This window comes from Macaca thibetana, chromosome 18 (assembly GCF_024542745.1).
Source record: "Macaca thibetana thibetana isolate TM-01 chromosome 18, ASM2454274v1, whole genome shotgun sequence".
Lineage (NCBI taxonomy): Eukaryota > Metazoa > Chordata > Mammalia > Primates > Cercopithecidae > Macaca > Macaca thibetana.
The window spans coordinates 43050114-43066501 of record NC_065595.1 but is presented as its reverse complement, the minus strand read 5'-3'; the positions used below and the strand labels follow the sequence as shown (position 1 = coordinate 43066501).

Here is a 16388-nt window from a genome sequence, read left to right as displayed (position 1 = left end):
GGCACTAGGCTCCCTGGGTTCAAATCCCTCCTCTGGCACCTACAAATTAATTACACGATCTTGGGCAAGTTATCTAACCTCCTTGGGCCTCGGTTTCTTCATTTGTGAGATGGGGGTAACATTACCGGTTGTCTTATATTACAGTGAAGATTAAGTTAGGTAAAATGGCTAAAAGACATGGCACTTAGCAGACACTCAGTAGGTGCTACCCATTAGTATTCTGATGCAGGATTTCTAAAAACTGTGAGTCTGGGAACTTCCTTAAGGAATGGCCCAGGACAACCCTTTTCTTTGGTGTCCTAAGTGAGTACCCTTTTATGGGGCTTCTTGAGACAATGGCCTCAACCCTTGTGGTGCCTACGGGGGAATTCCAATCATGGAGGCTTTGATTGTGGAGGCATAGTTGAGACCAGCAGTACATCATGATGACTTTTAAATCATATGTATGCTGCTGGCTTCTGCTCACCCATGCAAAGGTTTGTCCCTGGTAGAAGATGTCCATGAGCAAACTTCATTTGGGAACCATCTCTGGCTGTCAGATGGGCAACAATCCAGAGAGGTGCCTGGTTCTTGGTGCCCTGAGGCTGAGTCAGGCAGGATCTGTCTCAGTGGAAATGTTTCACTTATTGCTATTGCCCTGTGCCAAATGCCTCATTTTGCCCCTTGTTAATCATATGATATTAGCGTCCATAAGAGTCACATTTACCAGGAGAGAGGTTTTCTCCTTCTTCTTTTTAAATGTCTTTGAATAATTCATGTCCAATTTAGAAGGATTAAATATGGTGTGTTCTCTCACTCCAGCAAGAGCTGGAGGTGAAAATCTGGTTTCTCAGACTGCAGGGGCCAGGCTGCTGGGAGCCCTCCCCGATTCAGCCTCTCTTCACTGCTGAGAACTGTTCGACTCAAGGCCTTCTGGCCTATTTTTCACTGTTGTCTCACTTGCCTGTGAGGGGCTCTCCAGTTTTTCTTACTTTTCAAGACCCACTCCTGCCACCTTCTACGGAACCCTTAGCAAGCCGTCCTCCCATACCCGCAGAGATAGGGAGCCTAGGCCATGGGAAGGCAGACTGGATCTTCTTTGGGAAGTACAGGGTCTGGAGCTGGGAGGGCTGTGCATTCCCTGGGCGAGGAGACTGCTGCCTCATATGTTCTGCTATGGGCCCAGAAGGAGCTAAGGGACAATGCAAAGTAGGCTCCTCTGACCAGTCTGCCTACCTGTGCTCAAATTCTGGCTCTACAACTCCTTGCAGTTGGTGACCTTCGCCAATAACTTCATTTCTCTATTGCTTCAGTATCCCGATCCATACAGGAAGATTGAGAACAAGCCCTTCTCATAGTGTTGTCCTGAGGATGTAACACAGGAAATATAGAAACATAGCAACATGGAAAACATACATAGAAACCACTTAGAACAGGGTCTGTCTGACATTTGATAATCTCTCAATTAACATTAGTGGTTATTATTATGCATCCCTTAGATCAGAATTTGAAGTTTATAATGAGGTATAGGTTTTATTGTGTTTTATTTGTTCAATTAAAAATTAATTTTAATTACATAAGGAATTCATGAATACATTCTCCTTGTAAAAAATTAAAACATTACAGTGGAAACTAAATATCATTTGACTACCCCCGTTGCCAAGCTCCCTAGCAGTTATCCGTTTTAAGTTTGGTATGCAGCTTTCTGTGATTTTTAAAAAGACATATATGTGTACATATATGTACTTGTAAAAATCATACAATATATAAATGTCTATTATAAATGATATCACACATGTATGCATTTTTTACTCAATATTGTATCTTAGAGATTATTTTCTTTTAGAACATAGAGATATGCTATATTCATTTTAACAGGTTTATGCTAGTCTATAAGGATACCACATTTAATTTAGTCATTGTTTAAAATTTCACCAGTGCTGCCATAAATATCCTTGTAGATGTCTTAATATATGAATATATCTTAAAGATTCCTCAAGGATTGTCATTTTGCTCATTTTTTAAAGTTCTTGTACAACCCAGCTTCACCATCCATTTATACTACCAAATTTAATTTTGCCAATCTAAGCAGTGTCAAAGAATATGCAATTTTATTGATGTTTTAATTTGAATTTTCCTTATTCCTTAATCCTAATAAAGTTGAGCCTCTATATATTTATTGCCTACTAGTATTTTTTGTTTTGCGAATGACCTGTTTGGTTTGCTGCCTGTTGTTTTATTGAGTTAATTTCCTTTTTCTCACTTTTTTTTTGGGGTTTTAAAAATATATAATTTGGACAGTAATCTGTGTTATATTTGGTGACATTAATTTCTTCCATCCATTGTTTGTTTTTTGTCCTATGTATGTGCTTAATTTTGATTTGGCCCATTTATATTACCCTGTTCCTTGATGACTTTTGCTTTTTTTATCCTATTTATAAGAAGACTCTCCTTATCTTCAACATCATAAACGCAGTTTTCAATATTCTCTTCTATTTTTAAAAAGTATTAAGTCTTTCATCCATCTGGGCCTTATTTTAGTAAATGATGTAAAGTAAGATCTAATTTTATGCACTAGTCATTGAGCTAAGAGCTTTACGTGCGTGATCTCAGTCACTCACACTATCCGAAAAGTTTGGCACGCTCACATCCATCTTCCGGATGAGGAAACAAACTGAGAGAGATGCAGTCATTTGCCTCAAGGTCCCAAAGGTCAACATAGAGCGGTCACCTGAAATGACATCCACCACTGAGATGACCCAGGTCTGTGTGTACCCAAGTGCCTCCTCTGGAGTTCCCTGCAGGTTGAACATTGAAGGATCACAATGAGAGGAGGAATTTGGACCAAGTAGAGAAGAGCCTCTCTCATGTAGGAACTGAAATTACTGAGCATCTCTGAAGACCAGGGAGACAAGCTCCAAAGCAGGCAGCTGACCTATGAAAAGGACAAAGAATCCCACAGTCTCAGCACCACCACTCAAATGTATCAGCTTTGGGCACCGCTAACTCTAGGCTATGAAAACTTCTTTGGGGGCATCCAACCCAGACAGGTCTTGCACTTCACTGAGTAGAACACCGGTCCAGGCTTGGCTCCTCTCTCTTTACAGCAGCAGGGGGCCAGCAGGCTGCGAGCACAAGCTCTCCTTCATTACCCATTTCTGCTGGGCCCCTGACTGGGGAGGCTAAATATGGGGTGGGGGTGTTCCAAGGGTCAACAAAAGGAGGAGGATGAAGGGAAAAGCCGGCCAGCTGAGGGGAAAAGCTCTTTCTGCTATTACTCTGCCCATCACACAGCCCCCCACCCACTCACCTGTATGGGCTGGAAGCCTGGCCCAATTGTTTCATCTTTCCCCAAAGAAGAGTGTGAAACACACACTTAGAATGCAGAGCGGTGGCTCCAGGCACCCTCGGCATTTACTGTAAATCACAGAGACAGGAGAGAGATGAGTCCCCACCTGCAGAATCACTGAAGCAGCTACTCTGGGCATATCTTACCTGAAAACGGTTTTCCTGCTTCCTCCACAGCCCATCGGGGTTTGGGGGCCAAACACAGAGAAGCTATTCCCTGGGGCAGCATTCTTGAGTCCTGGAAAAGTGTTTTTGATATGATCCTGACATCAAGACCCTCTTAAATGCTGGCATTTTCTGACCTTCCTTAGAACTATTTTCCCCTGAAACCATGCCTTCCATGCCCGCCCTCATGTCCTGTGGTTTTTTTTTTTTTTTTTAATGTTCTGCCCTGATTATGTGTGTTTATTATCTTCTTCCCACTAATAGACGTTAAGCTCCTTAAGGGAAGGACTGGTCGTCTTTGTGGGAGATCAGTAAATTCTATTTAATTTCTTTTTAAAAAGGTACAAGGAAAAAATTCAATCTTCTTTTTAATAGATCTTTTCTCCAAATCAGCTGCTTTCTTCTCTCTGCTCAGAACAGAATGTAGTCATTCCCCTATTTAAGCCTTTATTCAGGCCATTCTCCCCATCTGGGATGCCCTTTCTTTTCTGAGTTGATGTTTAGACTCTCAGTTGTGTTGCTCAAGCTGCCCTTGATATGCTCATTTTAACTGCATGTCGTATGCTATATAATGGGAGGAGAAAGAAGAAGTGGCCCTTTCTGTGGGGCTTCCCCTGAGTCTCCCTCTTGGCCCTAGAGCTGACCTTGTGTGTCCCAGCCATGGAAGAGGCTGTGCACAGCAGCTCAGCAGGCCTGTGCTCCAGACCAGTCAGTCCTGCCCTCTGCTCTTCATACCCAATCCCATCATCATCAGGCGGGTGACTCCCTCTAGATGCTCCTACTCAAGCACAGATGCTGCTTGGAAGGGATGGGGGGGCTCACTGGGCCCAGGCTGTCAGCATACCAGCCCACCTCAGTTAATCAGACTAACTCGTGTATTCTGTTGGCTTTGTCACCTCGTGGTGGGCAGTTTCCTACCCAGATCCCCCAGCTTTCCTTCCTCGAACCCAAATTCACATGATAGAGCTTGTCCCCATGCAATTTGGATTTAGCAGACATCTCTACTGGTGGATTAATGGGAGAAAAGCAACATTTCCTTTACTAAAATGTGTTGAATTTAAAAAGATTAAAACATGATTTCCCTCCCTCCACCTACCTCAGTGAAGGTGTCTTCCCCTTAGATAAACGTCGGGCTTATTGATTATTGGATTATACATGTTGGTTTCTTGAGGTCATCAGGCAAGGACACACCTGGATGCCCTTTGTAGGGCGCCATAATTTCCAGTGTTGACTGCAGAGAAGTGGATTCTCTGCAGGAAAGGGGAACTTCGAGTGGGCTGGGCCTCTCTTGCCTTGCTCCCTTGGCCGTGGAGCTTGTGAGGGTCCCAGTGAACTTGAATTAGGCCCCATGTGGTGGGCTCTGTTGCCTCACACCAGCATCCTGTTTTGTCAGGCTATCCCAGTGGTGCCCAACCTCTTAGCTTATTTTGCTTATTTTACCCTGAGTCTGGTTATGTTCCAGTTTGGGCAGAATGCAGGTAAGATGTGTATGTGCCCAGCCTGGCTGTGAATGTGGTAGTGAGCGAGAGTCTCCCCAGGACAGCCTGGCTCAGCGGCAGGTGCAGGTGGTCAAGGTTCAACTTCTCCCTGTCCCTTGTGGGCAGTCTTCAGCATTGCCAGCCCTGAGCGATGTGGGTTTATGTCAGAGGGAGAGGTGGTTTCCTTGTCAATTCCCTGCAGGATTACTTTAGGCAGAGTCCATTTATTTTCCGCACCTGCATGAATGATCGTATGGGAAAATGTGGCACAGGGTGTAGTTTTACAACAGGGCAGATAGAGACAAACTCTGCTGGGGGAATGGAGGGAGATTTCAGGGGTTTGGGAGGTTTGAGAGTGAGTAAGAATTTGCCGAGGACAGAACCGCAAGAGCACATGACCATTGAGGGCATGTTTTGTCTCCAGAAGAGAGCTGAGCCAGTAAGAGGGTGGAGGCATCTGGGGAAGAGATAGGAGGTGGGGGTGGGGGAGTGAAGAGCCTTCAGGCTTTAGTGACACACAAAACCTTGAGTGTGACCAGGAATTTGGATTTCTGTCTATAATAGAGAGTGCCCTTCTGAAGGCAGTATAGGTTGCTTTGATTTAGAAAACCCACCTAGGAGGCTGGAGTGATGAAACTGGATTGCATTTTTCCAGGAAGAAGACCTCCTTGAGAAGAAGGTGGGTGAGTGAAGGCAACAAGCAATTGACACGGATCGAGCATCTAGACTGGGTAGCTTTGTGTGCGGCTCTCTCAGGGCTTGTGGTCATCTATAGAGGAGCCCAGCAAGTGAAGAGTTTTCTAAATCAAACCAACTTATACTGCCTTCAGAAGGACACTCCCTTTTATAGACAGAAATCCAAACAGAATTCCAGCATAAAGAGGAGTTCAGCTGCACAGCAATGACTTCTTCAGTCGCCTTTGGTTCCTTGTTGAGGGAGGGTCTGTGGTCACTGAGGGCCAAGGGCCGTAGCTCTCAGGTTTTGGAAGTGGCCCCTTGAAGAAGCCTGTGGGAAGTGATTTGCAGCTGTGATTCAAGTCAGGTCAACCAGGAGTTTCAGAGTTCATGATGAGCCCAGGACACCCTCTTTCCTGGGGGTCAGCTGAGGCAGTAGAGACTGCACACCTGCACTGGGGGGCCCATCCTCTGTGCAAGGGAAACAGCCCAAATGCCCAGGACTTTAATAGGATGGCAGTGTTGCTTAGACTCCCAGGCAGTGCTGTCTAGGTGGGAAATGGGCTAGGACAGGGATAGGTGAGATCTGAAGAGGTAGAGAGCACAAAATGCAGGCATCCCTCAAAAGAAACACATCCAAATGGTTTTGCAAGTACCATTAGCTAATGTGGTTGAGTGTCTTTATGTGTAGAATTATGTAAGGAGTACTGAAGGCAGGTCAAGACCAAAGTGAAATGGTGCCCCTGCTTTCTTGGGGCCCACTTGCTATGGAAGACACTATCACTCATTCATTCATCCCACAAATACTGAACTCTCACCATGAGCTGGCTCTGCACTAGATGTGGGGACATGACCCTAAAAGGGAGGGAAGGCATAGCAAACTAATATAGTGAAGGGGATAATCTGTATTGGTTTGAAAGGGATAAACTCTCTAAATAATACCTGTGAGGTCTTAGGAGGCTGGAGTGATGAAACTGGATTGCATTTTTCCAGGAAGAAGACCTCCTTGAGAAGAAGATGGGTGAGTGAAGGCAACAAGTAATTGACACGGATCGAGCATCTACACCGGGTACCTTTGTGTGGCTCTCTTGGGGCTTGTGGCTGTCTGTAGGGGAGCCCAGCAAGCAAAGGGATACTTGTCGTACACCATGATGAGAGTGACAGTCACACGTAAAATAGTGCTGGGAAGAAGGGAGGAGGGAAGGACGGAGAGCAAAAGGAAGGAAGGACTCATTAAGAGACCATCGGTGGGCTGTGTGTGTGTGTGTGTGTGTGTGTATATGTTATAGGGAGGGGCCGCCTCAGGGGACCCTGTGTTTCTGTTAGTCTCTGTGATGTTGACACTGAAGCCATGAACACACAAAGATCACAGACAGAAGGAGGAAGAGCTCTGGCTCTAGTTCCTGTGAGCTACTATGTGTTTCAGAAAAAGCATTAGGGAAGTAGGGAAATGGCTTTTTGATGCTGCTGCTGCATAAACAGGCTTCCCAGGTACAGGCGAATTTTAATGTGATGTTAAAAGACAAAGAAAGAAGAGTTGAAGTGCTCAGCCTTTTAGGCCTCTGTGTTGCCTCCTGAAAACTCATCTCATGAAAGTAGACCCAGGAAAGGAACCCACCTGGCGGCAACTCCTGGGGGTTGAGGGGCAGGCTGGAGGAGGGGAAGGCAGGAAGGACATGCTGACCACTTAGGTCTCTGGCATCACACAGGGAACTCTTGGCCAGTCCTCCAGGGAAATCCCTAGAGGCTGAGGCCTGGGAAACCAGCTTCCTAAAGGGCACCCTGTGCCTCAGGTTCTGATTTTTCATTCAGTTTACATAGCCTGTTTGCAGAGCCATCTTAAATATCCTTGCAGTGCATCTGGGGCAAAGCTTAGGGCTGCCAGCAAGGTCTCCCTGCTCCGTGCCTCTGCCCATCATTCTGTCTTGGCTCTGTGAAAGGCTGCCCGAGGTATTTTTCTTGCTTGGCTTAAACATTATATCATTTGGGTTAAACATCACCCTCTTTGGGACCCTCCTTAAGTCTAATTTATGCATTGTTTTTTTCTGGGAAGGCTTCTAGAACTACCCTACCTTCTGCCTTGGGGCTCCCAGGGCTCTATGGGAAACATGATTACTGCACTAAATAGGCAGTCCTATAGGGGTGTGCTGACTGAAATACTGCAGCCTGAGCCCCTCATCCCTCCACATATATTATAGTTTCTCTGCCGAGGCAACCAGTGCCTGTGCCCACCCTGCCTGTGGGCTCTGAAGGCTGGCATGGACCCTACTCCTCACTGGGACCCTGAGCCATCCTCAGTTGGTGCTGGCTTAAGGCCCCAGCACAGAAAACACATTCCGATTTGTCTCCACAGAGTAACTATGCTTACTGCACACCTTTCATTCCTAATAGGGAGGATGAAAACAAGCATGAATGCATAGGAACATATTGGATTCCTAAGGATTGGGGTGATAGAGACAGTGAGGGAACGAATTAGAGAAGGGCTGGGGATCATCAACCTGATTTGCTTTCTAATTTTATAACCCTGTTGTGCCTCCCTGAATAGCCACGGTAAACACAATCCCCTGGTGGTGGCAAGGGCTTTATATCTAAGAACTGGAAAACTACCAAAGGGACTCTTCCCCTGAATCTCTTCCCTGGAGATCCATTTGCCCCACAATCCAGAGAATGTCAGTCTTCATGGGATGCTGAGATAGCTGACTCGATTCCCCACCCCCTCAACCCCCATCCAACCCAGAGAACTCAGTCCTGAAAAACAAAAGCATCAAGTTTCGGGGGAATCTAACTGTACGCACTGGTCACATGTCGGGGGTGCAAAGATTCTTTTTCCTATTAATTTCCATTGTGATTTTAGAGACATTCTATAAATGTATTAGACCCCCAGCTCCTTAAAAAGGTAAGAGGATATAAATTATTAATTGCATACCCCATATCCAGTATAGTGCTTAGCACGTAGTAAGTGCTCATTTTTGTTATTTGCTGTTAAATTTATAGTATCTTAGTGGGCTCTGGAATTAGATGGGCCCATATGTGTACAGCAGATACTGTGGGGAGCACACTCCAGTAGATGAAAAATGTAGTGTTCAGAGGGTGTGACCGTTCAAGCAAGCAGCCCAAGGGGAAACCACTGTGAGGAAGCTCACAGTCCCCACGTATTTGTGCATCTTGCACTGTTCTTAGCACTCTGCATGTGCTAGCTCCTTTCCTCCTCTCTGCCGACCTGGGAGGCAAGTGGTACTCATCTTTCTTTTACAGATGAGGAAGCCAAGGCAGAGTAAAGCAATGACATTCCCAGGTAACACAGCTGGTAAATGGTTCTGGGACCTCACCCCAGGCTAGCTGATTGGAGGGTTCATGCCCTTAACAACTTCCTTCTACTGCTTCTCTGCAGAGCATGGCCCTAACAATGGGCAGCGTGAAACTGAGGAACACAGCAGGAAGCCGATTTAGGCAAACTCAGCAGGCAAGCATGGGGTTAGTCAACACAAGGGCCATCTCCATGACTGGCCACTGGGGTCTGGAGCAGGGAAGGTCTGGATACTAGATTGATGATTGAGACAGGGATTCATGCATGAGAGCAAGACAAGAAGGCAATGGCCAGAATCAAGCAAGAGAGCTCCCAGGGCTCAGCATCTGGTTCATACTAAAGCACACAGTGCTGAGTCCCAGGGTCTTATAATACACTTCTGAAATACTCCTTCTCTAAGCTCAGTGTTGGCTAAATTCTAGGGCAAGGCTGAACATCAGTCTCAGAATGTTTTCTTAAACATGGGAACTGCCTGAATAAGGGTATGGAAAAAAGCAGAAACGATCCAGCTTTATCCAATGCACAGAGTTGCTCTGTTCCCTTACAGTGAATGCATTCTCTTTAGGCCCACCCTGTTTTTTCACACCATCCAACTGGAGCCAGTGTTTATTTCCAAGGTTGTGTTATATGATGGGGAAAAGTTCTCTGGAGGAAAATTCTGGGGCTCATTAAACAGTGGGTAGAAGAGGAGGAGAGAATGAGGGAGGGAAGTAAAGAGAAAATTATAGCAGGATGATGTTTTCTTTTCCTGTAGGAAAGAACCTAAAATAATTGCAAATCCTGTTTAGAGCATTTTTGTTTTTCACACTTCATTCCTGTTTATGCAAAGGAATGGGTTAGGAGATTGCGTTCTTAGGGGGAAACTCTCCCCAGGAAATACATTGTTGTGTCCACAGGACTTTTTCGGTCATTGAGGGAATGGGTTGAAAACCAGTATTTATTTACGGTGGAAGATAATTGACTAGAAGTTCCTCCCATTCTCCTTTGCTTTTAAAACACTTTGTGTTTATGATATTTATTTGGACAAATTGATTGGCCTCCTTTTGAGTGTAACTGAGAAACCTAGGAATGCTTGTCTAAGATTGCTTAGTGCAAACGCAGGCTGGGGAATACTCCCTGATTATTTGCTGGGGGACTTATGGTGAAATAAGAAAGGGAATAGTGGCCAATACTGTCAAGCAGGCAGCTTTTGCAGGCAACAGGCCTTCTACAAGTCCAGCTTTTTCTTTGAAGTGACTAATGCCTTAATTCTCTCTTAACAACCATTAATCAAACCAACCCATAGGACACAACTTCAATAGCAAATTGAGCCTAAAGTATAAACAGCATATAATGGTTTTGTTTTCCTGTCTCTTTGGCATTGGCATTTTAACAGAGTCCTTGACTAATACAAGAATGTCCTGGATGGTTGAATTTCAGCAACTGGCCAGAGGCTGGTAGGAGGATTATTATGGGCAGGCTGGCTTGCCCATAATACCACCACTCCACACAGAAAAGAACTTCTCTTATGACTGCCCTCTTTTCCTCATAAATCCCTCAATGAGTTTTCTGAGAATGGGCCCAATGGGCTGGCTGTTCTGGAAGGACTTTAATCAGCTTTCTTCACTGATGGACTGGAGGGAAAGGTGAGAGAACGCCAGGGAAACAGTTCTGCAGTTGCTTTCACTGATTTTTCACAAGGATGAAAGTTTCCTTAGCTCTGTCTTGTGATATCAGCATTTGAGCCGGGAGACTTTGAGAGTGTTTATGAACTTTGGTCTCTGGGAGAAGTGAAAGAGTAAACTGGGGAGAGAAATTGAGCGAAAGAAGAGGGGTTTGGAGTTGAGGACTCTGTTAGTTTGCTAGGGCTGCTGTAACAAATACCAGAGAATAGGTGGTTTAAACAAAAGAAATGTGTTGGAGTCTGGAAGTCAGAGATCAAGAAGTTGGCAGGTTGATTTCTTCTGAGGCCTCTCTCCTTGGCTTGTAGATGGCCATCTTCTCTCTGTGTCTTCACATGGTTATCCTTCTGTACATAACGATGTCCTCTTCTTGTAAGGACGCCCATCACATTGGATTAGGGCCTACCCTAGTGACCTCATTTCTACTTAATTAAAGGCCCTATCTCCAAATACAGACACATTTCAAGGTACTTGAATGGGATGAGGACTTCAACATACAAAATTTGTGAGGATGCAATTGAGACATAACAAGGAGTGAATTTGGGGAAGCTTCTGCAACCAGAAGTCATGTACGTCCTTCTATTCATAGGGGAGCCAGCTCTTGGCTACAGAGCATAGACACTAGAAATCCAGTACCATGGACATTAGAAATCACTGAGGAGAGGCTCTAAGGCCCATATATTTTTCCATTGGTTTTCCAACTTGGCTGCTTATTAAAATCACCAGGAAGTTTTAAAAAACACTGATGCCTAGATACCCACCCTTTGAGACCCTGATTCAATTGGTATGAGATGGGGACCAGGGATAGTAATTTTCAAAAACTTCTCAGGAGATTTTAATGTGCCACCAGTATAAAAGAAACTAGAGGCTAGAGAAGCTCGGTGACTTGTCCAAGATCAGAAAACGCATGTAGACTAGTGCACAGGGCTCCTGACTTGGGTTCTATGGCTCTTCTGCTAGTACATTTCTTTCCATTTCTGAAATACTGATATTCCATTAAGTTTCCTGTGATGGATGTCATGGTGCCCCAGACCCCCTGTCCAGCACTGAAGCACTCCTTCCCCCCGCTGCTAGGGGCATTAGTACACTGGTCCACCGTGTAGAGACTGCTGGATGAAGATGTATGAAGACAGGATAATTCTGAAGGGCCCTTTCACCTGCAGAGCTCCCTGTAGTCACTGCATTGCAATTCAACTACTCTGTTTGCCCAATCCTCCTTCTCCCACTCCTGTCAGGGGAACTTGTGGATTCCAAAAACACCCTCCAACAAATTCCTGCTGCCAGTTTTAATCTCAGAGTCTGCTTTCTGGGAAACCTGACCCGTAAAAGTTTCTTCCTGTTCATAATTCTTCTGTGAGAACTTAAGAGTGCTTGCCATGTTGGGTTCTGTGCTAGGTGCTTGGAATATGAAGAGAAATAAAACCCAGTTTCTACTTAAGTGGTTTGCCATCCAGCAGAGGTGCTGGTCAACAGCCACCTCCAATGCCCTGTCTGAGCTGCTGTAATAGCAATGTGAAAGTGGTATGGGAGCACTGAAGAAGGGGATGTTGATGTCCTGGCTAAGGAGGTCAGCCAAGGCCACTCTGGTCTATACGTTCTAACTGTTCTTAGTTGGCTGTTTAGGAGGCTGAATCCCTTCTTGAAACAACAGTCACTCTTACTTGCCCCTACCAACTTGTATGTTCCAGATAGTCTTTATTTCACTTTAGGTGGGCTATAGGAGAGAAAGTGGTGAGTAGAGGAGAGACAATAAAGAAAAGAAAAAAGTGCAAGAACCAAGGTATATAGGACATCATGATGGTTAATTTTAGATGTCAACTTGACTGGGTTAAGGCATACTCAGATAGATGGCAAAACATTATTTATCAGGATGCTTGTGAGGTGGTTTTTGGAACACACTTGCATTTAAATCAGTGGATTGAGTAAAGAAAATTTGCTCTCGTCAATGTGGGTGGGCATTACCTAATTCGCTGAGGGCCAGATAGAACAAAAAGGCAGAGGAAAGGTGGATTTGCTGTCACTGTTTGAGCTGGGACATCCATCTTTTTCTGCCCTTGGACATTAGAACTCCATGTTCTTGGGCCTTTGGGGTTTGGGACTTAACAGCAGTGGCCTCCCAGTTTCTCAGGCCTTTGGCATCACATGAATTATATCACCGGGTTTCCTGGTTTTCCAGCTTGCCAACAGCATATGGGACTTCTCTGACTCAATAATCACGTGAGCCAATTCTCATAATAAATACACTCTTATCTATCTATCTATCTATCTATCTATCTATCTATCTATCTATCTATCTATCTATCTATCTATCTATCTATGTGTCTATCATCTATCATCTATCTATCATCTATCTATCTATCTATCTATCTATCTATCTATCTATCTATCTATCTATCTATCTATCTATCATATATATCATATATATCATCTGTCTATCCATCTACCCACTCATCCATTCATCCATTCCATTGGTTATGTTTCTCTGGCAAACCTTGAGTAATACAGATACAGTTTGAGAGTTCAGTTTGGGCCTCTCATCTGCGACTCACCCTTCCTTCCCTGGAGGATTTTCACCATCACCACCACCAAGACCAGGCCCCCAGAGATCTCATATTCAGCCCCTCGCACGAAGAAGCTCCGGGATGAGAGCTGACCTGTTAGGGACATAGTATCAGAGTCAATGTGACACCTTCCAAGGGAGACTTTCCCTTTGTGTCTTAAGTGGTAGAAGAGAAAACAGTCATCAACCAGCAACCAGTGGGTGAGGTTTAGGAGCATCCAGTGGGTCCTCCTGATGCTTCTGACACTGGACCTATGTGGACCGATGTGTGCAGATGAGGTTATGCAGTCCTGCACCTCCAGACCTGGTGGTGGAGAACAAGTAGGGCTGGGTCTTTGTGACAACTACCCCTCTGTGTGCACTGGCTGAAAAGAGGATGGCCAGTACACCAGTACTTAGGAGGAAGGAGGCCCATAACCCCACTAACCTCAAACAGTCTTGTGCCACCTGCAGAGCGTCCCCTGTGGGCCAAGCCCTGGTGTGGGCCAGACAGAGGGTGCCAGTGAAATAGAAGTGAAGGCCTTAGCCTTCCAGCAGCCTCCAGCTCAGGTGGGTTGACAGGCACGTCATCACCAGGTGTCTCAAGTCTGGTGGAAGACAATCTGCACTCTGGGGAATCTCAGGCCTCCTGGCCTAATTTGAGAAATGTGGTTTCTGCCACAGACCAGTATTTAGGACAAACATACATGTTTAAAAGGCCCATGAAGAGACACAAATAAGACATTAACATGTGCAAATGGTTCCAGCTGAATAGCTAATGTCAGTAGACAGGACAGACAGAGCTGAGAGCAGGATGTCCCAAACACGTGGAGTCAGCCCATCACCCCTCTGCCAAATCAGGTGATGATGAGGGTGGGGGTGCGGGAGGAGCTCCAGGCAGCAGGAGGTACATTGTAGATAAAGCATTAGTTATTGGAAAACCCAGTGTCCTCCCTAATTGCAGGCAGTGAATGTTGTACGATACTGAAAGTGAATACTGTGCAACTGTATGCATGTATATGTGAAAGAATGAAAATTACCAAGGGGACATGTTTGAGGGAACTCTAACAGCATTACTCAGGTGTTTTGTATGCATGAGTTTATGATTTGTGAGCATCATTGTGTGTAGAATGTGTGCATGTTTCTATGTGTGTGCTTACACTTGTGGGGGCTTCCTTTCTGTTGGGGGAGGCTGAAGATGCCCATGCACTAATCATCTAATCTGTTCTCTTTCTTCTTCTAGGAAGTATTCCCTGTGAACCCATGAGACCTCATCCCTGTGTTGGTCTGGCTGGCTTTCCCTGTGAGATACAGGTTCCTCCAGAAGAGCTGGAGCTCCATTCCAGCCCTGGACTTCTCCTTGCTTCCAGACTTCAAGATGAGAAGCATTTTTCCAGTCCACAAGTGTTAGAGGACGCTGCCGATGATGTGTGTTTTGCCCAGGCTGGACTCAGCTTCTTTGGGTAAAGGTTAAGTTTTCTTCAAAATAAGAGGAATCTAGAGAAACTGAGACCATTAAGCAAATTTTTAGAAGTAGATGAGAAGGAAAGTTGGAAAACAAAGCACACTTGCTTACAGAGAAACTAGGAGATCACCTTTATTAAGAAAGCACCTTAATTTGGGGCAGAGAGGGGTTTATAGAAAGTTGGTTGGAGAGAGTGGAGCTTGAAGTAGAGCTAATTTCCTGAATTATTGGGTTAAAGACTCCCCATGGCATCCCTCCCCAAAGCAGATAGCAGTAAAAGGAGCAGGTTTGAGCCAGAGAAGCTGATGGTCTGGCTGCACAGCGGGCAAAGGACCCTGGGGCCTGGATAGCTCGCTGCATGGCTCTTTGCTGATGGGCCTGGAGGAGGGAGAAAGCAATAGCACTGGGTGCCCACGCCCGACTCCCAGGGCATTTAAGGTATCTGAAGCGCAGGCAGGACAAGGGGTGTGGAAGATGCAGTCAGCTTTGGTTTCCTCCTGCCTTCACTCACACAACCCTGGCTTTGTCTCTCACCTGGGGCCCCCAACACTAGGGCAGTGATCCTAGTAACTATCACCTGCTCCTCTTCCTGTCCACAGATCCTCAATGCCTGGGCCCCACTCCAAGGCCTTGCTCACACCTTTACATCCACCCAGAGTGCCCTTCACTGCTCTACACTGATTTAAACACCACCCAGTTTCCAAGGCTTGGTTTGAATACCGCTTACTCCAGGAAGCCTTTTATGATATCTTTAGTTCCCCAGTGCTCTTGGATTCTGGACTTTTCTGATTTTCCTCCTGCTTCACTGCCCATATCTCACTCACTCCTCCTCCCACCCACCCGAATGTTGGAATACCTACAGCATCGTGCTGGGCTCTCTTTTTTCCTTTACAAACACTTCCTCTTTTTGGGGAAATTTCTTTACCTTGTGGTTTTAATTACTAACCTTGTATCAGTAACTCCAAAATTATTCAAGTGTGTACACCTGGCCTTTTCCGTGATCTTGAGACTCAGGTACCCAATTGTCTTCTCTTCACCTCTACTTGTTCATCTAATAGGAATCCCAACTAACTTGTTCATCTAATAGTTTTTTTTTATTTTTTTTTTTTTTTTTTTTTTTTTTTTTTTTTTTTTTTTTTTTTTTTTTTTTTTTTTTTTTTTTTTTTTTTTTTTTTTTTTTTTTTTTTTTTTTTTTTTTTTTTTTTTTTTTTTTTTTTTTTTTTTTTTTTTTTTTTTTTTTTTTTTTTTTTTTTTTTTTTTTTTTTTTTTTTTTTTTTTTTTCTTTTTTTTTTGTTTTTTTTTTTTTTTTTTTTTTTTTTTTTTTTTTTTTTCTCAGACATCCCCAAAGGAGGCTCTGTTGCCTTCTGTAACTTCTTTTCCAAATCTCAGTAAATGGCACCACCACCACCATATACCTAGTTGCTCAAGCCAAGCAGAAGCCTAACTCTAATCTATCTCATCCTTCTATTCCCTGGATATCTTTCATTGACAAATCCTACTGACTTTGCTTAAAAACATAGTCTACGTTCTTCTAAATTGTTCTCTCTCAACCCAGGGCAGGCGACGATCTTCACAATCAGGAACATTGCAAAATCTTCTTTTCACTCATCCCCTTGGCTTCACCTGTTACCTAAATCCACTCTTCACAAAGTCAAATGGTATTTTTAGGACATAAATGAAACCATGCACTCCTCTGCTCAGAACCCTCCAGGGTCTTTCTATTATGCCGAGGATAAGATGCAAATTTCTTATCCTGGCCCACGTAGTTGAG

The 16388-nt window shown here is 44.6% G+C and overlaps 1 long non-coding RNA gene across 1 annotated transcript in view; it reads left to right on the top strand.

The window, feature by feature from the left end:
- Window positions 1-14616, top strand: part of LOC126941062 (uncharacterized) — a 92034-nt gene extending 77418 nt beyond the window's left edge. Inside the window, exons 2-3 of the long non-coding RNA XR_007721065.1 lie at window positions 6639-6714; window positions 14396-14616. This is a non-coding gene — a long non-coding RNA (uncharacterized LOC126941062). The remainder of the gene's footprint in view (window positions 1-6638; window positions 6715-14395) is intronic.
- Window positions 14617-16388: the final 1772 nt, after the last annotated feature.